The sequence below is a fragment of the Myotis davidii genome, unplaced genomic scaffold (assembly GCF_000327345.1).
Source record: "Myotis davidii unplaced genomic scaffold, ASM32734v1 scaffold96, whole genome shotgun sequence".
NCBI classification, from domain to species: Eukaryota; Metazoa; Chordata; class Mammalia; order Chiroptera; family Vespertilionidae; genus Myotis; species Myotis davidii.
Window position 1 is genome coordinate 8,673,830 of NW_006289416.1, and position 22,854 is coordinate 8,696,683.

Genomic DNA, 22,854 nt, shown 5'->3' on the forward strand with positions numbered 1-22,854 from the left:
CAGGGAAAAGAAAGCAAAGCTCTGGTCTTTGCTCACTGTTAACTTACATTGTTCCCACCTGTGGGGCAGAGACTATTCTCAATGGGCTCTCGAGGGCTTCCAGGGGCAGCTCACAGGCGATCCAGAAGGAAGAGTCTACCAAGGAGAGCACCACAGTTACACAAAGCAGCAGGTCTAGTTACTGAAGCAACGTGCTCAAACCATTCATTCCAACAGCACCCTTCTTGTGAGGGGAAGTGAGAAGACACCATACAAACACTTTTCAAACATTTGACTCTCCAAATCCAGTGACTACCCCCAAAATATATTTTCTTTCCCTTAGTGGAAAAATATTCAAATCTCAATGAATTCAAACTCGATGAGCGCATACAGGCCATGTTCTTCATTTATTTTTTTCCAGGTCATGTTCTTTAAAACCTGGATGGCAGGCTGGGAGTCTGACTGCAGAGCAGAGCAGGTCATTGATGATGTCACCAGTTCCAGCAGGGGGTCACTGCCATGAGCTCTGAGGAGCTGCTGGAGTGCAGGCTTGTTGCAGCCTGCAGATAAGGGGAAGGTCCCGCTGGCCAGTGGGAAAAGATGTGCAAACAAGGAGGCAGAGTTGTCATCCAGGGATGGATTGCATCTATCATTTTATCCATTTCTTTGACCCAACTTAAGAAAGCCATTTTATCTGCTTCCATTTTTATATAAAAATGCATCAAACTGTTGACTAAATTAATTGTAGGCCACAAGCCAAAGAGATAGGATTATCTAAAGACTATTTGGACCAGGGAGGATGATGTATTAAATGCATATGTGTTTGAAGACCTCTGGGCTGCTTGGAAATGGACAAGCTTGATGGCTTCTGACAGAGAAAGAAGGATCCATAATCCAGACTTATTTGCATAGTTTGGCTCACATGCAAAATTGTTGCTTAACTGGAATGACCCAAATGTCAGTTAACCAGTGAATGGATAAGCAAAATGCAGTATATCCACACGACAAAATACTATTCCGCCATGAAAAATAATAAAGTATCATACACATTCTAACATGACTGAACCCTGAAACATGATGCTAGGTGAAAGAAGGCAGTCACAAATAACTACATGTTGCATGACCAGCTTATACTAAATGTCCAGAAAAAGCAGATCTATACAGAAAGAAAGTAAAATGATGGCTGCCTAGGGCTATTGGGGGAGGAGGAGGAAATGGGAATGATTCCTAATGGAGTTTCTTTTTGGGGTAGTAGAAATGTTCTAAAGTTAGATTATGGTGCTGACTACACAATTCTGTATTTACAAAAATTCATCAAGTTGTAGACCTAAAACAATGAAATTTTACATACTATAAATTATATCTCAATAAAGCTGTTGTTGTTTTTTAAAGTAGCTTAGAAATTTTGAACTATTGTCCCCAGTAGATCTCAGACATGTGTGATTTAAAAGGAACTTCTGGGAGGGTGTGGAACGGATGACAGAAATTCATGGGTCAGTTTTGATTTTTAGGTGAAGAAGGAAAATAGTAATCTCCTAGATGTTGCCCTGTAAAGACATCAGCATGAGGAAGCAGACACCCTTATCAATTAACTCACAGGCAGCAGAGGAGCTGGAAGAGATGTGAGGATGAAGCACGAAGAACCAGGACCAGGAAGGAAGTACCCAGGCTGCTGCAGTTACAGCCGGTGAAATGGTCCAACAATCGAGAGAGAACATTTTACTGCATCTCCCAGGAAAGTGAGCTCACCATTCAAGCTGACCTTGAAACTCTTAGGCCAAACATCCAAGAACCCAGTGGGGGTGTTTTGAGATATTTTCCACACTGTGATGTTGAGGGGCTAAAGGTCAATTAAACAAAGAGAAAGATGCCACTGGAGTCCCTGAGACTGCCACCTGTTGGAGGAGGACAAACTGAATCACAGGGAGGCCACATTTCCTGGTGTGTGACCGTGTTGCTAAGTTAATATCCTGGGTCCAGATCAATAAGGAGCAAGGATTATAACAGGCAAATGATAGAATTTCTGGATTCTATCAGGGCAGGAAGCTGTTAGGTGGGAGTGCATATTGCTAAGTGTCCAGGAAAATGTTGAACAATGGGTTGGGCTGGGTGACAAATGCTACACCTCAGATAAGAAATTTGACCCAAGGCACACACCTTCCCCAGCATGCTTGTCTGACCTGATGTCTGCATTGGTCTCCTTCTATAGTCCCTGGGGAAGGCCCCCTCTGATGTCCCCTGGGGCAGGGCCAGTCCCAGCCTTTACCTAAGCCCTGGACCCACACCACACAACGCCTTCAACACCCTAAGCCAAGCATGTCAAACTCGCAGCCCACAGGCTGCATGTGGCCCACAGAGAGTATTTTGGCGACCCAACCAATATAACAGTATGTAAGAATCATTTTAATAAAAACTTTATAACTTAATTTTTACAATATCCTGTTATACATTATTATTAATAACGAACTATAAGGTTCGCTAATGACTGATTACTATAATCGTGTTGCATTCATTTCCCTTACATGCCTTATGCGCAGGCGCACCATTTCTTTCACTAATACTAGCAAGGAAATATCTCGCTTTCAGAGAACAAGAAAAATAGGTTTATTTGTGTTATGTTTACTAATTTGTGCAGTTATTCAGTGTCTGGTAAGTTAACGTTTAAGAAAAAGTATTAGTTTTTATTAAAGTGTTCTATTATCTTATGTTAATGATTATTCATTTATTTCAGCCCTTTGTATTCAGCATGTCTCTTTCGAAATAAACCTACTTTTCTATAAAAATTGAAGCTTTTGTTTTTTTGCGGCCCACATAAACTTAAACCTTGTGTATTTGGCCTGTTAGCCTTTGAGTTTGACATGCTTAGGGCCTAAGCCCAGTAACCTCAAAGAGCCTTGTTGCTTTGCGTTCATTCCCCCGGGCAATTGTACACTTTCAGGCAACTCATTTAAAAAATGGTTCAGCTCTTTATGCTAGCAAAGGGGTCAGGGGCTGTGAGAAGGATTCCAAAATGCACCCTCATTCACACTTCCCATGCTGACACTGGAGGCTTGGGGAGAGTTGGGAAAGCCAGCACCTCTTTCCTTGAGGAGGGAGCTCTCCTGCCTGCCTTTGTCCCCTCAGAAGGAAGGCGCCTGCTTCTTCCACACACAGGCTTCCCCTCCCCAGCGGCCTGCTGGCTGGGCTGGGCGGGAGTGAGTGTGCACACCAGGAGGCGATGCGCATACATCAGTGATGGATAAGTCCCAGATAGAAATCCAGGTCCCTGACAGCCTGGTCCTGAGACCCTGTCAAGTACCCCCTAATTTTGAAGCGAGTGGTTAATTCCCAGCAAATTGATTTATGCACTGTTTGAGGTTTGGCGACTAGTGTTGTTCATCTGCTATTACCAGGAACTCGGCTCTGCCTATTCATTTAGAGCATTGACACAACCCAGTGCATCTCCCAAGAAAATCTCCTTTGTCAGCACATCTAGAATTTGCTAATTAAATCAACGATGACATTATTCACTTTCTCAAGAAAAAGTCCCTTCCCCCACCGCCATGCCTGTTCTTTCTCCTCCCTTGGCCTCCTCTCGCCCTCTCATTCTCTCCAATTCCGAGTTATGTAAGCACTGAGGATCTCGGAGGTTAGCTGGCCTCTCCTGGGCTTTATTTTGTCTGCCAACAACAGCACATGCCGGTAGCATCCCTCTCTATTCAATCAGGAGTGAACGCTCAGCACGCGTCTGCACCCAAGTTCACATACACACTGGGAAGTGTGGGCTCACAAGCCCTGGCACATACCGAGGACATGGCGACAGAGATGCCTTTAGGACAAAACAACATTTTCCCAAACCCTGTGAGCCTCGCTGTTCCCTGCGAGCCAGAGTGCGGATTTCATTAACGTGATGGGGTCAGCCAGCCCCCCACGCTTTGTCTGCACTAGTCCCGCAACGTGAACTTCTGAACGCGCAGGACAGACTGTCCCCGGGGCTCGGTAATTATGAGCCCGTAATATTTCTGCTTGTCTTTGGGTTCCGAGTCATAAGGAATTGCAGAAGGTTTGAAGGAGCCATTTTGCAAAGCCAAGAAGTTTTAGGTCACGTTTTTCTTCCATTGGAATTTTCTTTTTCAATTCACAGAAATTAAAAAGTAAAACCAGGGAAAGGAGACTTGGACACTGATAGGTTGTTTTAATGACCTAGAAAATTCTCCCCTCCTGAACATAAGGCATAGAATGAGAGCAAAATCAGTGGCAGCATAATTAATTTTCAGTATTATTTACATTGTCTGTGTGTGTTTTTTAAATAGTCTAAAAATGTTTATTTCTTAGCAAGAAGTAAAGATAATTTTTTATATTTTTAATTGACTATGAAGAGCAGGGTCAATTAATGTGCGATGCCGAGGGGCACGGCCCTGTGATATTTTGAAAGGTCAGTGTGGTTTCCCAGGGCGATAGCGAGACACCCCCTGAGCAGGGCTGAGCATTGTTCCTGCTGGAAACAGACCAGACGTGATCTTGCTACATCTACTCCTTTGGGTCAAGGGTTTAGCCTAAAATGCGAGTGTTCCTTGAAAAAAGGTGAAATATTTACAAATAAGTGGCGCCTTAAGATAACAGAGTCCGACCAAGGATCAATGGAAGAGGATTGGCCAGTACGTTAGTAGAGTTGCTTAGAAGCCAAATGGGAGACATTGAGGAGGCCCAGAAATTTGCCAGAGGAGAAAGGAACCACCCCTGGAGCTGCAGGGACCAGGGAGAGGTTAGTGTTTTCCAAGCCCAGGGTACAGTCACCAGGGGCTTCTCCAGGGAGGAGACCCAGCTTCCCCTACCTGTGCTCCCACTGACCAAAGCTGAGTCCAGGCTTGTGGTGGGCAGGTGACATTGGCAGAGCAGAGAAGAAATTCTGCTCCCACCATAGTTATCACATGCCCAATCCAAGGTGAGAACACTGCCAGGGGCTCTGAAACATTCAAAGCAAACTCTCCATGGATTGGTGCTTTAGAGAAAAGAACATCAATAACATGCCAGTGGACAATTTATTTCCCCTTTCAGAGCCTCAATGTTCCCTTATGTAAAATGGGCTAGCAAAGCTCTCTCACAAGGAACACATATGGAAACCACTCACTACCATGGGTTTTCTCTTTATTCCTCCTCCCCAAGCAACTAGCAACCTAGAATAACCTACAGGATGTCCTCAAAGTAGAAAATACATCACACTTTTGTCTCTGCCATAATATGGCTATTCTTTTTTTATTCATTTTTTTTAAATTCTTTATTGTTTAAAATATTACCAAGTCTCCTTTTTCACCCATTGACCTCTCCCTGGCCGCTCCCACCCCCCAGCACATGCCCTCACCTCCCTACTGTCTGTGTCCATTGGTTATGTTTATATGCGTGCATATGAGTCCTTTGGTTATTCTATTCCCTCCAGGAGATCCACGGCCTTGCCATCTCTATGGAAACTAAGTAGCTCATTCACATCCATATTTGCTTTGTACACATTACCCTCCCCTTCAGTGCACCTACTCTACCCAACCATAATACATCCACTTGAAGACCCTGCTCTTTGCCTTCTTACCCTTGAAATCAAGTCTCTCAACACTAGTCTGCAAGCCAGGCCTACTGTGCTGCCTGTTTCTGTCAATAAAGTTTTATTAGAACAGTCACAGTCCACCCTTTACATGTGGCAGGTGGCTGCTGCAAGGGCAGAATTGGACCATGTGACAGACACTGTAGAGCCCATGATTCCTGAAGATTTTCTCTCTGGCACATTACAGAAAAAGCCCATGGCCCCTGCTTTAAAACATGGCTCTGGACGCATCTCCTCCCTCAAGAAAGGGGAGTTATTTTTAATCAGTGTCTGTCCTTGAGCCCATTTGAAATTCCATCATGAAGTGACTCCCAATTTGAAAGTAGAAGGTAGGGTAGGAGTGGGGTCCCAAAATCAGGGCAGCAGTGCTGGCTGGGGATGAGTTGAGACTGGAGAGCTCTGTGAAAAACAGCAGCTTTGACTATCGGAGGCGACCCCAGTCACTTGGCTTGGCCAGGGGGCTGTGGGCATTCTAGCAAGTGTGTGGCAGGGCTGCACAGCTATTTGTAAAGTGTGGCCTTTCTCCCCATTCTTCAACTGTAAAAGTAGAGAGAAGAAAGATTTAGATTACATGTACATTACCTTTCCTTTCTCACAAGTTGGTCTTAACATGCAGGTTGTGCCTACATGAAGTCAAACAGGTGGACTGATGGCAAAGGAGAAAGCTTGGTCCTCATGGGCCTCTCTAGTCATCCCGAGCTGTTGAGCAGGCAATGGTCTGGGGACATCTGCTCGAGCCCCATACCCACCTCGCCTTTGCCAGCCACCAGGCCAGGGGTGCAGGCGCTCTGTCTGCACTGAGCATAACTTCATCGGAATATTCGCACCAGCTCCAAACCGTACACCCCTCTATAAGAGAGGTGACTGCACCGTTTGACTTAAGTCTTCCTTTCTGAATCCGAAGGAGGGCTTCCCTCAGCGCATTGCTTACTAATCAACTTTTTTCCAGCTTGTCATTTTGTTTAATGTTGCAAAACACGGCAATTTTTTAAAGCAGGATCTGGTTTTGCAGAAAGATGTCTAAACTGAAGTGAAATAATGGATGTAACAAAATACCGCCAAATATGACAGCTTTGTTCTGCTGATGTAATTTGCTGATTCCAGAAAGCACATGCGGAACCGTCTGTGGCAGCCGCAGAAAAGAGCGTGAGAGACACAGACGGGGTAAACGCCGTGCATACTGCATTTCATCGCAGCACTGCCTTCCTTTTTTGGCTTTTTATTCACTTGTCAGAGCTGGCTTTTTAATACTCTGCTCTTCCTTCCAGCCTGGAGCCCAGAACAGCACTCCCACTTTAGGGTGAGAAGATGATACGATTTAATGATGCTACCAAATCCTTTTATTTGTAATATTCTTTGTGATGATATTTCAGGAAATCAGCATCGCCCAGAGCTAATTTTCAGGCAGATGCCAAATCAGCACTTGAAGGCAGGCAACACTGATGGCCTTGGTGTCATGCACACTCGGGACAGAGCGGGGTTTGCACCCAGGTCTCAAAGTGCACTGGGCTCTGAGCAGATCTGCCACCCACCATGACCAGGCAGAGAATCTACAAAAACCAGGAAAGAGGCTCTTCAATAATAACAAAAAATAGCATTTTGTACCTCTTTTTCTTTTGCTGTATGAAGTCCTAGTGCACCAACCCTCCAGAAAGTAAACTGAAAGATAGATGTGGATTCAGTGCAGAACATGTGGTAGTGGAACCTGGTGAGGCATTGTCTATGGATGTACTCACACTGTGAAGGCTGTGAAGGCCAAAGCAAGCATTTGGGACAGAGGCTGCCTAAGACATCACTTTTCACTCTTTGAAGAATGTTTGCCAAGCCCTGATGTTCCTCCTAGACGGTTGTGCCGTGTTTTCTCCTCCCTGTCCCCATTCCCCTTTGGACTTTGACTTTAAAGCTTATCTCATCAGGATGTGAAGCATTTGCCCTGCCACTTGAATCTGGGCTGGTCAAGTGACCTGCATTGACCTATAAAGAGTGACCGAATAGGCTATTTGCCAGCTCTCATCCTAGACTCAAGAGAGCATGCACCCTCCACTCTCTTGGAAGTCTGCCCCCTGCCAGGTGAAGGAGGCAGGCCAACCCATGGGAGGAAGAGTGGCTACTTACAGGAGACACAGAGTGTGCCAGATGAGGCCATCACAGACTAGTCAGCAGCCTCATCATCCTGGCAGCTGATGGTAGAGGCACATGAATCCAGTCTCCATTGCTGACCCACATGATCATTAGCTAAAGTCATAAGTTAGGGATGGTTGTTATACAGCATAGGCAACTGATACACAGGGCCTGTCATTGAGGTGCTCCCTTCAGTGAGCAGACTTTCAGTGGAGTACCCCGCCAACACATGCCCTCCAGTCATGGATGGAATGATGGAGCCCATCCATTCAGAGTATGTCCTATGGGAAAAAGAAGGAAATGGGTTGTTTCCAACAAAATGAGCTGGCACGTCAATCTATAAAACCAGGGGGATGTGTGTACAGAAATGTAAGCAACATTCACATTTTAATACTTAAAATGAACCTTGGAAAATTAAATGCTGGTGTCCTAACTGCTGTCTCCTAGCACGATTGTCTTCTGACTAGCATTTCTCAAGTGTCTGGAACACCCACAGCAGGAACAAGAAAACTGGCTGCACAGAACAAGCTGAGGCAGGTGTCATCACTTTTATCACCCATATGTTACAGATGAGGAAGCTGGGGCTCAGAGAGATTAAATGACTTGTTCAAGGTCACTTAGGTCATAACTGGCAGACCAGAATTTGGACCCCAAGTCCAGGTTTCCAACCATTATTGTAAAGTAGCTACTACAGCAATTACATCAAATAGAGAAGGAGACTACTGAGCATCTTCTGTTGGAGTTTGTGAGGCAAATCATAGTCAAGGCTCAGACAGACACAAATAAATGTGCTGCAATGCAATTCTTAAACTCAACAGGTGATCATGAAACCAGTTCAGATGGGCTTGCAGGAAACTAGAAATCTTAACTGGAAGTGGGGCTGTGAAGTGGGAAGAAGAGGCCACGGAAAACCCAGGTGAATTCACTCCTCATGCAGACGTGCAACCACTGGAGCCAGTGAGATGAGTGCAGGAGCTGGGACAGGCTTGATGGAGCTGGGAGGACAGGGCTTCAGGTCAGGGGAAGCAAGGTCAGAGAAGAATGGAAGTGGGTGGGAAATAATCATTCGGAGCTATTGTGGGCTCGAAGCAGGGGAGTCATTTGATAAAAATAGCATCCTTGGGAAATCTACCCATAGGACAGGGTGCTGCAGAAGTGGAAAAGTGAGCCTTGCTTCTTGGGGTTGTGGAGGCTAACCAGGTGCAGGGTAAACGAAGAGAGATTAATAGGAACAGGAATGGAGCAGAATAAAAGAAACGGAGGCTAGATCGAAAGGGGCACAGTATGGCTTCCTGCTTTCAGAAGCCAAAGAGGAAACAGTGTTCAAGGAGTCCAATGGGAATTAAGCCACTTAATTTCCCAAGAAGATATCCAGTGATTAAACATGGCTTTGTTGATCTGAAGACTAAACTTGACCTCATTCAGAAGTTTAGCTTGGGGCACTGCTTTTGGCTGGGTGCCTGTCCAAAACAGACATTTGCAATGGGGTGCCAAAAACTGGTATTTGCCACCCCTGGCCTACACTGGACAAAGATGGGCATCGAGACTTTGGGAAGAACAGCCACACACACAGAGGGTGGACCATCACGAAATGGTTTCAACTACAACTTTCAGTGACACTCTTAGTGCCACTAGACTTATTGGTGGGACAGGAAATGCTGGTACCCACACGAGTGGACCGGTTCTGAGCCTGAGTCTTTCAATGAGATCCTCATTAAAGCAGAGGGTTAGTAGAAAGTAAAGATGGTTGCAAGAGGGGTAAGGGCAAGAGAAGGAGCAACAAGACCAAATGCCCAAGTCTCAGGAGAGGGTGAGTTTTCAGAGCAGCACCCAGCTGAAAGACACTTCATGAACCCTCTCATCATTCTGGTTTATTTTACTTTAAACCACAGTAACCATTAACATGGTTCTACAAAGGGGCACAGTCACAGTGAGAGCAGCAGATAGAAAAAGACATTGTGATTCCATTTGGGCTGATGACTGTACTTATGCACTGGAATTAAGATCAGTGTTGGCATTGTGTTTTGTTATAAAGGTGTCCAGGAAAAGAGTGTTCATGGCCATCCCTATGTAAGCAGGTCCCCCTGTAAACAGGATAGAGTTTCTTTCCATCATTCCCAATGTTTTGTCTTGAAGCTAAAACCATGCTCACACACAGGGAAAAGTCATTATCCAAGAGGCAGCTTCTCCCTTGGTTACCCACACCCCCCTAAAATCTCTTCCCATCTGCCTCAGAGAAGAAAAGGCCCCACCATGCTGTGGGCATCACTCAGCAAGACAAGTGCATGCCCTATCTCGAAAGAGATATGTCTACCTCCAAAACCTACAAGCATGACTAACATGGAAGCAGATTCTTTGCAGAAGTAGTCAAGTGAAGATGAGGTCATACTCAATTCAGATGGGTCCTAATCCAAACCAAGTGTTGCTGCTATTCTTATGAAAAGAGAAAAGACACAGAGACACGCAGGAACAGTGACAAGGAGACAGAGATTGGAGGGATGCATCTGCAAGCCAAAGAATGCCAACAGCACCGGAAGTGAGGAGACCAGCATGAGAACAAATCCTTCCCAAAAGCCATAAGAGAGAGCAGGACCTGCCAACACCCTCACTGAGGACTTATAAACACTGGAACTATAAGAGATTATATCTCTGTTGTTTTAAGCTGCCCAATTTGCAGAACTTTGTTACAACAACACTAGGAAACCTAGTCTTCAGAATGAGGACTTAGTATTAATTTTGTTATAATGATGATAGTAATCTATACGAATAAAATGGTAATATGCTAATTAGACTGGGGGACCGGCCAGGGAGGACAGTTTGGGGCCATGAAGTTAGCAAGGGTGGGCAGTTGGGGGCCATGAGGCTGGCAGGGGAGAGCAGTTGGGGGCGAGCATGCCGGCAGTTGGAGGCAAGAAGGCCGGCAGGGTGGGGGGCAGTTGAGAGGGAGCAGGCTGGCAGGCAGAGTGGTTAGGGGCAATCGGGCAGGCAGGCAGGCAGGTGAGCGGTTAGGAGCCAGTGGTCCTGGATTGCAAGAGGGATGTCCAAACTGCTGGTTTAGGTCCAATCCCACAGGTATCAGACCTAAACCAGCAGTCGAATATCCCTCAAGGGGTCCCAGCAGTCAGATATCCCTTGAGGGGTCCCAGATTGGAGAGGGTGAAGGCTGGGCTGAGGGACACCCTCCCCCATGCATGAATATCATGCACCGGGCCACTAGTAATATTATTAATACTCTGGATCCTGGTTTCCCACTAATCTCTTCAACACCTATGAAGTAAATGCATCTGTTAACAAAGCTTGGACACTGTAACATCATCAGACAGGAAGAGAACTATGCCTCAGAAGAAGGTATGTCAGCCCAAGAGCCCATGCTGGTTTAGACTATTTACCTCAAGACAAGTGCTGCAAAGGTTTTTCAAATAACAAAGGTTTCTCTCAAAGTTATTGACAGAGATAGCATGGACCCTTTGCCAAAACCTCAGTGTTCTCCATTCTGGGATGATTTGCAAAGCTGTCATTTGGAATTGTCTTCAATTTCCCCCAGAAATATTGACACACATGTTGTCATGACAGGCAAAACAGCCACCAGGCGTAGTTTCATGAATCCACAGACTAAATTTAACCTCATTCACTGTAATTCATCCAAAATTTGAAATAAATATGAAAAGCACTGCTTTTTCCAAAGCTGGTTGTCTCAATATAAATGCAACTGGGTGTTCGAATATGTCATAACTGTATCTATATCCATCCCTGGTGCCTTTATAGAAACAGTGTTTCCAGAGTGTATACTTTAATATTTAAAAAATCAGGCTTAAAAATACCACATTAATAAACATTTATCAGTTCTTATCCAACAGAAAAGGGAAACATAATGTCTTTTCTTATCTTACACTGGCTAGAATATATAAATTCACATTACAAACAGCTTCATTTTTCTTTATTTATTCCTTTTTTTTCTTCCATATAAATATACACTTTGGGAGGGCTTTGTAGTGTAGTAATCAGATTTCTCAGCCTTGGCACCTTTAATATTTGGGGCAAGATCAATTCCTTGTCACGGGGCCATCCTGGGCATCATAGGATGGTTAGCAGTATCCCTGGCCTCTTCCCATAATACACCAATAGACAGTTCATCCTCTATCCCCAGAATATCTCCAGATGTTCCCAAATGTCCCTTGGAGCAGCGGTAGCCAACCTTTCAGACCTCACAGACCACCAGTGGTCCACGGACCACCAGTTGGCTACCGCTAACCTGGAGGATGGAGCACACTGACCTTGCTGAAAACCACTACTGTAGATACAGATACATTTCCAGATCTTCCTGGTTTTAAGTCAAAAGATTGTGAATATAGAGCTTGGAATCAAGCCATCTACACTAATAAAAGAGAAACATGCAAATTGGTGTCACTCTGCTACGCCCACCAGCCAATCAGGATGAGTATGCAAATTAACCCAACAAAGATGGTGGTTAATTTCCATATGCAGGCACAGAGTGAAGACTGAAGATGACTGAAGACTGAAGAGGCTTGGCTTTTCTGCTGCAGCCAGAGCAGAGAAGCCAAGCCTCGCTGTGGCCAGAGCAGAGAAGCCTAGCCTCACCAGTGCGGCCTGAGCAGAGAAGCCAAGCTGTGGCCGGACCAAAGGCCTGGGTCCCAGGTGCTAGAGGAAAACCGGTGCCAGCAGCAGGGAAAGGAAGGCTTATTGTGCAAATCTTTGTGCAATAAGCCTCTAGTATTTAAATAAAAACTCAATAAAAATATTGTAAGAATGAACAAAAGTGTACTATCCAGAAAATTCAACATTCCTCCCTCCCAGGTACAGTGCCCCAGGGGTACCTCCTGGGGCTGTACCCTTCTGCGGGTGGCTTCAGGCATTCTCCCTCTAACCCCAGAGAGTGGCCTTCCATCTTCTCCCCTGAGGTTCTCAACACTTCTACCAGCACCTCCCTCTCTCTGCTCCTTCGAGGCTCAGGTTCACCTGTATTGAGTGACTGAGGAATGGGTATTGTCTCTGAACAGCTATTGAAACAACAGAATAAACACACCGGTTGTGGCAAAATGATTTCATTCCTAAGAAAACCCATGGGGGCATTTTTAAGAACACTGTGGTCTCATGCAATGCTAACATTGTTGTCCATGGAGAATGGACAAAGTAGGCCTGGCCACACAGAACACCAGCATGCACGGGGGTGGGGTGGGGGGTGCAGTTATCAGGGAGTGTTGTGACAGCTGAGCCCCTGTGCCCAAGCCTCACACCTCACCTGACACACAGTAGGCACTCTGGAACACTTGTGGAATAATTGATCTTGGAACTCGTGAATAAAAGAGCAGTATTTAGAATGCCAGTGGTGATGACACTGATCTGCTGTCACCCGGTCCAACTTTGTAGGGCCCATGCAGATATTTACAAGGATGGGAACAATCCCAAGAGCTTACCAAGGAGGAAGGATGACGAGAGTGAGCAGGACCTGAAAGATGCTCAGGAGAGAGGACTTGAGTGTTGGGGACAGTCAGCATTCAAAGACCTACTCAGTGTAAGAGGAATTAGACTTGGTTTGTATTGTCCCTGGGCACAGAACAGGGTACACACCAGTAAGCTTCCTTGGCCATTCCCATCCATCAGCAACCTGGCCTTGCTAAATGACTTTGCACGGCCTTCCCGAGGACACGGTGCTCCAGTCTGCTTGAAATTGCTAGATGGTGAAGACTTCCTGTTTGGCAAGCGAGTGAGTCTCCCCATGTTCAGATCAATAAATATTGAAGTTATCACATACTGTTTAGTGAACATGCAAATGCCAAATGGAGCCTGCAGCTCGCTGGTTTTGTGAAGCTGTGAGCACTTGAATTCAATACAGAACACACTGCCTCTTGAAACAACATCAAAAGCCATTTTCGACTCTGGATTTCTGAACTCCCTCTGCAGAAGTTGCTTTTCACTGATAGCCTGGCTTAGGAGCATGCCTGGGTTTTCAGAACCCATTTATCAGGTCTTCATCTCGACCACTGGCCATCCCTTGACAAGATTTACTTTCATGTTTGATTTCCTAGTTCAAATGCTGGAAGACATCTCTACAACTGCAAAACTTTTGAAAGATACGTTTGTGGTAGCAGCCAACATTGGGGTTCTGAATTTCTGCTGCAAATCCCAGAGAACGAACTAAGCCAGAGCCCCTTGCCCTGCAAACCTTGCCCTTCCAGGCTGGGCTGCCAGGAAGGTAGCTGAGGGAAGCTACAAGTCCAGAGAGGAAAGAGGGGCCTGAAGTTTGAGGGGGGATGACTGGTTTATAGAGGACCATGAAGAAGCATGCAGATGGCATGAGAAAACTTGCAGGCCATTGTCAGCGTTCTCTCTCTTTCCAGAAAGCTCATGAGCACCTGTGGGTCCTTGAGCTCTTCAGGCTGCAGAGTTGTCGCTGCTGGGCTTTTTAATCCTCCTCTGGATTCGTTTGTAAGACACTGTGGTGATTTCCCACGACCGTGGGTGTCTGCACACACTCAGGTTCCGCTGAACACTCATGTCTTGTTTGAATGATTTCTGCAATGATTACCACCCAACAACGCAAGTGCCCTTTTAAAGGGCAAATCAAACTCTCTCTTAAATCAAATGGGGATGAAACATAGCATGGAAGATTCCAGTGATTGGTTGAAGAAGCGATTCCCAAAAAATGTTCTAATTCTGCCATTTGAATGTATTCCCCTGGGGGAAAGTTGAAGGAATAAAAAACATGGCTCATTATTATTTGTGTAGATTATGCAAACTTTGCCTTTTAAAAAACAATGAGTAAGTTGCAGAGGCTCAGGGAAGAAATTTGACTATGTTTAGGTGAGAAGGATTAGCTGGCAGGATGTTATTCATAAAGGGCAGCAACCCATTCCTATATTCTCTGCTGTGGCCTCCTATATTCTCTGCTGTGGCCTCCTATATTCTCTGCTGTGGCGGTGTCTCCTGCACAGTAACTCCCCGAGTTCCCCTCTGAAAGCCCTTGGTGCCCAGCTAGCCCCGAGGTATAATGTTTGATAATATAACTACTGCTTCTGTCACTGCGTTTCCTACAAAACACATTATACGTGGCCCGGAATGGTAAAGATTTATGTATGGGTATGGAAAATAAAAATCAGCATTGATTAAAAGCCCCAGACAGACCATCCAATACCGCCCAGAGAACATCAGTTACTTTGCATGTTGACGCGGCGATTGATAACTCATAAATGCAACCAGGAATGACAAATGCGGATGGAAACCGGCTTTGACAAAAACGATAACAGTATCAGTCTCCAGGGGCGATGGAGGTATAAGCAGGAGCTGTTTAAAATATTTAATCATTTTATGAAGGCTGCAAGATGCTGTTTGACCCTGAAGGAGTGTGAATGTCACGCGGATCAGAAATTGCCAAGTCTTTGAAGTGAACGAAAAAAAATGGTGTTATTATAGATCCTTCTTGACATCCTATCATTTTTGTGTAGGATTAAAAATATGTATACAAAGCACTAGATAAAGGACTCCAGCAAAGAATGTCTTGGTTGAAGGGAGAGAAAGTCAAGACATACCGGTTGTGAAATTTTACTTCGAAATCCCCAAGCATTTCTTTTATTTTCTTCCAAATGGCAAGAATAGAGCCAAGAGCTCCCAGTAAAAAGATGCCTTTGGATTTTAAATAAAGGGTAAATTACCCTTTACTTCTGTTAGCTTGGGTCCGACTGCTGGAATGTTTTATCTGCTCTCTCCCGGCTCTGGGCCCCCCTGGGCTCCCCTGTTTTCAGTGTGGATTTTCACATGGGCAACCATACAGGACAGAGGTGGCTATGAATAAACACAGGGCAAATTTCCACACCCCCGCGTGAGGGTGTTTCTCCATCCTTAGAGAATGGGCAATCCTGGTTTGTGTCTATAGTGCTGTTCATACTCCTCCCGCTGCCACCCGCAGCCAGGCCTCTGAGCCTCACACAGACTTCAGGCACGCCGGCAAATCTCAGGGACTGTCCCCTGGGAACGAGCAGCGACCTAGAGTGTCACTGTGCAGGGACAGCAAAAGAAACATTACGCTCACCATGTTCTTGTCCCTTGTGTTTCTCTTTGTGATTCCCCATCTCCCTATACTCATGCCCTGGGGAGCTCTGGGCTTTGTAGACTGCATTGCCAGGGAGCCAAGAAGCCACCCACGGGCCATGACACCTCTGAGGTCTCAGAGAAGTGCTAGAAATCACCAGACAATGCCACCCAGCCACTGAGGACAGACAGAAATCATGCAGAGAGATGAGGCACTGAGGTGCCTTGGGGTAGGGTGACTCCTCCTGATTTGATGGCCTCAGTTGCCCTCCTTTCACCCCAAGTTCATGGCTGGGGCTCCTGGGCTCTCTATCTGTCCCCCACCATCCTCCGCCCTCTCTGTCCCCTCTTCTTCCTCCACCTCCTCTGCCGCCCACACCCCTCGCTCCAGGCATGTTACTGGCTTCGGGAACCCTTTTATCCTGCTACAGTAAACACTCTCTCTCTAGTTCCTTGGTGCCTGAATTGAGGTGTCATGGCGTCTTTATGCCACACACTGCAAGGAAGCAGAGAGCACTGGATTGAGGACAGGAACCGTGGTGATCACAGTGGTGTGGCACCTGCTGACAGGCAGCTGGATGCCTGGCCCAGGGTCACAGGTGTACTGACTCCCAGCATCCTCCCACTCATCTCTGAGGAGGGCTTTTGTTCTCCCCATTCAGGGAGACCACAAGGGCCCTCACCTGAGCCTGGGCTGCCCTGCTCCAGTCCTATTCCCAAACTCAGTGACTGTTGTCTCCAATCAATAATGAGGGACAAAGAGAACCCATCCACTCTTTCAGCACCCAGCAATCACCACTCGGGCAAGCTGATTAACGGCCTTAAAGATGCCCAGGCTCTCCTCCTGGGAACCTCTAATGTTTCCTTACATGACATGAAGGGTCTTGCAAGTGTGGTAAAGTCAAAGGCCTTGAAATGGGGAGCATTAGGGGTTTCAGTGTATCCCCCAAAAGATATGCCCAAGTCCTCACTCCGGGTACCTGTGAAGATGACCTTAGTAGGAAATCAGGTCTTTGCAGCTGTAAATAGGATCCTATAAGAGTTGGGTGGCTCTAAATACAGTGACTGGAGTTTTTATAAGAAAAAGAGAAGACACAGAGACACAGAGAAAGCAGCACTATGTGATGAGGGGGCAGAACCTGCAGTGATGCAACTGCCAACCTAGGACCTCCGAGGTGATGGCCACCACCAGAAGCTTCCTTCCCTCTTAAGCAACGAAGGAACCAGCCCTGTGGGTACCTTCAGGCAGCCTCTGGCCTGCAGAGCTGTGACAGATGAATCTCTGTTGCCGGAAGCCACTCGGTCTGATGGTTGGTCACAGCAGCCACAGGAAACTAACCCACATTACCCGGTTACCTGTATGGGCATTAAATGTACCCACATGTCCCCTTATATGAGGAGGCAGAGGGCGAGCTGGCCACAGAGCAGGAGAAAGCCATGTGATGGAAGCAGAGAGAAGCAGAGTCAGAGAGGACATGTTACACTGCCGGCCTTGAGGGCCAGGGAAGGGGATGCAGTGGACACTCCCCAAGAGCATCTGGAGAGCATGAGGCCCTGCCAGCACCTTGACTTTGCTCAGTGATGCTGATTTCTGACTTCCAGCCCCCTTAAACCTCAAGGGAATAAATTTCTGTTGATTTCAGCCATAGAGTCTGTGATAATGTGTTACATCAACCACAGGACACTAATACAACCACCACTGATGAGTGTTTTCCATGCATGGGGCACTGACGAAGCAGTTCGTGAGTTTTATTACATCTACCTTTATGTCAGTCGTGAAAGTAAGCTATATTACTCACATCTGGCAGAGTAAGCCAAGGCCAGGTAAAAAATTATGCCTGGCCCAAGGCCACACCACTGGGAAGAGTGGAGTTGGGATTTGAACACTGTCTAACCATAAGCTCCAAGTTCTCAGCCTTCCTCACTGCGAAGGCTCTCTGCGTACACCCTGACACGTTTCTCCCTTCCTCCATGTGACCTCTGCCTTGTGTGCAGATACAGCCGTCTCCAGCTCCACCATCATCGTGCCACTCCCGGCTCAAAAGCCACTAGAAGCTACTGTAGGCGCAGACCCCTCAGCTTGGCTCTCATGCATTGACTTAACCTTCCAACCTTTCCTCAGGAACATCCATGTTCCAACCAGGCAGGCTGCTTCATGCCTCTTTGCAGGGACATCACCTAGAGCACCTTCCTTCTTCCCGTCTACTTGCTCAGAGAAATCTCAGATTCTATGAATTCTTCCAATTTTTGAGTCCGTATCAATATATCTCCTTCCCCTGAATTCCCATTTTACCTGATACATGGTTTAATAGACAAGTATTCTTTATGGATTTTATATGTGCTAGTTTTGTCTTCCCTAGTTGGACGATGTTAATTTCTTGAGAAAACTAGAAAAAAATCATCTCTATCCTCATGAAGGTTATAGTTCAGCTGGGGAGACAACATTTCTTAACAATAGAACAGTTGACATCCACGTGTCAGATCAGTATGGAGGCAGCTAGAAGCAGTTGAGAACACAAATCCAGAAGTCAAGATAACTTGGCTGTAGTCCTGGTTATGCGCCCTTGGGACATCCTTCAGCCTCACCAGGTCTCTTTCATTATCTACAGAAGTAGACGTTTGAGCTAGGTGACCTCTAATGTCTCTCTCATCTCTAGCATCCTGGGGTCCAGAGCTGGCATCAGGATGGGCTCCTTACCTAAAGACACCTTTCCCCTCACTGAGAACGCTGACAGAGATCGTGTGAGTCACATTGCCACATGAGCTCTGTGCTGCAGGGTATTAATCATCTTGAAAACCTGGGTCATGTATAATTCAGATCCAGGGAAGCCCTTCTTGCCACCAAGCCTTCGTTGGCACTGAAAACTTGAAAGCTGTCCCTGACTTCTGCTACCTTGGCAGGATGCAGTCAAACAATGCCCTCTTATCCAAAGAACTGGGAAACAGAACGAAAAAGCCGCTGCACATTTTGGCCAGACTTTTAGTGTCTGGCATGGGCATCAGAGCAAGTTCTAGACCAAGAGAGAAGCTATGGCTCTCTCATATTAACCACCCACCTGTGAACCCTGGCCTTCAGTATTAGCTTCCGGGCAAACTTTATAGGCAGCAGCTTATCACTCTGTTTAAAACCAAATGCAACGTCATGAGTAATGAGGTCCTATGGCACAGTCCACCAATTTGGCATCGTCCTGACAACAGTAGACATTCTGGTAGAGATGGGCTGAAGCCCACAGAGAGAAGGGGCAGCTCAATTGAAAAAGAAATGTTGTGTCACTTCCAAGGAAAAGACAGTCCATCAGTGGAGACAGCCCTACAAACGACAATCAGATATTTCTCCCAAAGGCCATTAAATGCCCATTCTGGCTGTGGCTGCACATAGTGGCGATAGCAGAACAGACATGGAAATGGCTGCCATTCTCACTTCAAGTCAAGCTAATGAGCGATCCTGTCTCCACGATGGCACCACCCACAGTTGTAGGGTTTGGTCCCGAACCCAGCCACCCAGTCCAGGCAGATGACCCTGGTTGAGTAGGAAGAACAGTGCTGAGCAGACTGGTCCCAAGACCTTCCCTTCCTCCACTGTGCTGATGTCTTACACATTCTCTGAGTCATTTTCTGAGTATGAGTTTTCATGTCTTGTTAATATTGGTATTGTTATCATTTTTTCCATACCGAAGGCATTATCATGCAAGCTTCTTTTATTTTAGAGTAGGAGATATAAAATCAGCAGCACTACTTAGAAAAATTGGATTTTGCAACATTGCCCAGTGGAACTTCCGCCAGGATGGGAATGTTCTCCAATCCGTGCTGTCCAGTGTGGTCAACACTAGCCAAATGGGGCCACTGAGCACTTAAAATGTGGCTGGTGTAATTGAGGGACTGATTTTTAATTCTATTTAATTTACACGTATTTAAATTTAAATCTGAATCGTCACATGTGGATGGTGGCTGTCATATTGGAAAATGCAGGTCATGTTTTCCCACTCTTATTTTGGATTTTATCTTGTCATTCACTTAACAAGCATTTATTGAGTGTTTACAATATCTAGGATGGTGTCAGAATGGCAGAAAATCATTACATAGAGCAGTGGTTGGCAAACTCATTAGTCAACAGAGCCAAATATCAACAGTACAATGATTGAAATTTCTTTTGAGAGCCAAATTTTTTAAGTTTAAACTATACAGGTAGGTACATTGTTATTAACTTAATTAAGGTACTCCTAAGATTTAGGAAGAGCCACACTCAAGGGACCAAAGAGCCGAATGTGGCTTGCGAGCCGCAGTTTGCCGACCACTGACATAGAGCATAAGCACTCATTAGTAGCACAGTGATAAGAAAATATAGAGGACATACAGGACTCAAGAGAGCTACTCTTATTAGTTATTGGTCCAACACTATTCCTTTCAAGTCTAGTACTGTCCTAGACACTTTGAATATGTGGATCTCACTTAATACCCACAATAAGCAATGAGACAAGCCTTTCATATATAAAGAAATTGATACTCAAAGACCCTGAAAGGGCAAATAAGGTGGCTCCAGTAGAAAGCTATTGAGTGGCCAGGATTTAAAGAATAAAGAATTAAAGAATAAAGAATAAAGAATGAAGTTCTTCCAAGAAGAGATGAAAGCTGATCTGATCTTTGAAGGATCTGGTTTAATCCAGGTCAAAGACTGGGGAGTAGGTGTAAAACTAAAGGATCAGGTGGAGGACAGGGGGATGGTTAGGGGAGAGCATTCCTAGAAGAGGGAACAGCATGTACAAAACAGAGTTTCACATTTGGGGATGCGGGACCTGGGGAGAGATGGGACCAAGAGGGAAGGCAGCAGCCAAGTTAAGGGCATTCGTGCTGTGATGAGGAACTGGAGGCCTACCCTCAAGGTCACAGGGACAGCAAAGACTTTCAAAGAAGAAATGAACATCCAATGTTGAGAATGTCCAATGTTGGTTTTGTGGGGAAGGACAGGGCCTGAACTAAGATGGTGGAGACAGAAGAGTGGCAGGATGTGGGGTTATTAAGGAGGAAAGGTCTATGAACTTTGTAGATAACTGGTGCAGAGGGGAAGGAGAGGGATCCCAGGTGTCCACCTTGAGGGACACACAGTGGAAGTGGCAGGCGAATGCTCTATTCCCCAGTCTGAGGCTATTCTCCAAGTAACCCAATTAGTTCCATTCCCTGTGGAATGTCTTATTCCACCTTTGCTAATCCAACCACTCCCTTCACCAAAAGACTGTCTAATAGCCCTAGACAGTTTGGATGAGTGGATAGAGCATCAGCCTGTGGACTAAAGGGTCTCAGGTTCGATTCCAGTCAAGGACACATGCCTACGTTGTGGGCTCAATCCCCAGTAGGGGCCGTGCAGAAGGCAGCTGATCAATGTTTCTATCTATCTGTCCCTCTCCCTTTCTCTCTGAAATCAATATATATATTTTTTAAAGACTGTCTAATAATCAGAGGTTTCTTCCACATGGACATATGCAGACTCTACTTGGGCCAAAGTTGTGAGCTCCAAATTATTTGCTTACTAACACCTGCCAGGGGGGAAAAAAATATATATATATCCTATATAATAAAAGCCTAGGTAGCACCATGTGACATCATCACAAAATGGCCATCACAATGTCATCACAAGATGGCCATTACAAGATGGCCAGTAGGGGAGGGCAGTTGTGGGTGATCAGGCCAGCAGGGGAGGACAGTTGTGGGTGAACAGGCCAGCAGAGGAGGGCAGTTGGGGGCCATCGAGTTGTGGGTACAGGCCAGCAGAGGAGGGCAGTTGGGGGCCATCGGACCTACAGGGGAGCAGTTAGGCATCAATCAGGCCAATAGGGGCGTGTTTAGAGGGTAATTGGGCTGGGAGGCAGAAGCAGTTGGGGCAATCAGGCAGGAAGGCAGGCAAGCAGTTAGGAGATAGCAGTTCTGGATTGTGAGGGGGATGTCCAACTGCCGTTTTAGGCCAAATCTCAGAGGGATCAGGCCGGCAGGGGAGGGCGGTTGGGGGCGACCAGGCTGGGATATGGCCTAAACTGGCAGTTGGACATCCCCCTGAGGGTTCCCAGATTAGAGAGGGTGCAGACCAGGCTGAGGGACACCCCCCCGCCCAGTACACAAATTTTGTGTACCAGTCCTCTAGTATATATATCTTTAAAGGTGTGTGCACACAGACCCAATATATTATATTATTTATTTATAAATTATAAACATGCACCACTACATAATAGTACACCTATTATAAGATATAAGAACTTGATATTTAATTTAGCTTACATACATAATATTTTAAATTATTTTATTACTGGCTCAAATTTTAAATTGATTTATTTATTTATTTTTAATTAGACAATGCAATTGAATATGTTTCATTGCTTTTGACAATCTTGCTCTTAATCAGTGTTTATCAAAGTGTGGTTCGCTGTCACCTATGATGAACCTGCTCTTTCAATCCATGAGGCCAAAATCCTTTTCAGCCTAATCCTGGATGTTATTTGCCTTTTTCACTGAGCTTATGTTTGATGGTGCAAAGTTGATGGTAAGCAAAACTGTGGGCATTGCCCAGGTCCATGGTGGTCATTGTATTTCTCACTGTCACAAACCCACAACACAAGGAGGCAAAAGCCAGCTTCACTTCCTTGATGAAGCAGTATAGATTATTTTACTAAATCTTGATCCTCAGTCACATGTCATTGCACTGTTCTGAGTGATGAAATGGGTGTTGCATGTTAAGCATTGAGCTGCACCAAGAGGGAGCAAAGATGCTGGTCTCCAGGAAGCACCAACAGGTGGAGGGGGGTGAGTTGAACTGGTCAATTTTCTCTGGGAAGACAGTTTTCTTCAAAAGATTGAAAACTATGGTTACTTACACTTGGATATTTGGCAGAAATTTTTCTCAAAATGAAAAAGAGAGCCTGAAACTAGGAAAAACAGCTGACAGAATTTGTTGCCAAGGATAAAATTCCATCTCTCAAGTAAAAATTGGAAGTTTGAAAAAACGTTGTCTATCACCGTGAGCTTGACAGTTCCCCAAGACTTAAAAGACTTTCCTGATGAGATTGGGTAGTAATAATGAATGTGATAGTTTGATAGTGTAGCATGAAATATGTCAACATTTGGGAGACCTTGCATAGTTCAGTGGA